At 44.3% G+C, this 377-nt stretch overlaps 1 non-coding gene across 1 annotated transcript; it reads right to left on the bottom strand.

Annotated features, from left to right (window-relative positions):
* Positions 1-73: 73 nt before the first annotated feature.
* Positions 74-145, bottom strand: trnaa-ugc (transfer RNA alanine (anticodon UGC)). The gene has a single exon. It is a non-coding gene; the product is annotated as a tRNA-Ala (tRNA).
* Between the last annotated feature and the right edge of the window lie 232 nt (positions 146-377).

Here is a 377-nt window from a genome sequence, read left to right as displayed (position 1 = left end):
CATTTTTTGCTAACTGCTTTAGAAACTCAACGAATGGAGGAAGGGAACAGGAAAAAGGGAAAACCAGAAAGTATGGAGATGCCGGGGATTGAACCCGGGGCCTCATACATGCAAAGCATGCGCTCTACCACTGAGCTACATCCCCTGTGTGCGCCAATGTCTTTTTGTCAGGACAGGCGTTCAGTGGGGCTGCAGCAGTTAAAATTGCATTTTTTCTCAAAGCGCTTGTGGATGCATTATGGTGCATACCGACTGAGACATTTTAGCAATCTTATTGGTTCATTACAAGTCACGCTGTGCAACGTGGATGTAACAAACTTGAGTATGACTTCAAATTGTGTGTACGTAGACTGTACAATGATAACACCTGCAGAATA

The sequence above is a fragment of the Seriola lalandi genome, unplaced genomic scaffold (assembly GCF_002814215.2).
Source record: "Seriola lalandi dorsalis isolate HSWRI2012SDOR001 ecotype SW California unplaced genomic scaffold, Sedor1 jcf7180001996764, whole genome shotgun sequence".
Lineage (NCBI taxonomy): Eukaryota > Metazoa > Chordata > Actinopteri > Carangiformes > Carangidae > Seriola > Seriola lalandi.
The sequence above is the reverse complement of the archived record's forward strand: the minus strand, read 5'-3'. Positions and strand labels throughout refer to the sequence as shown.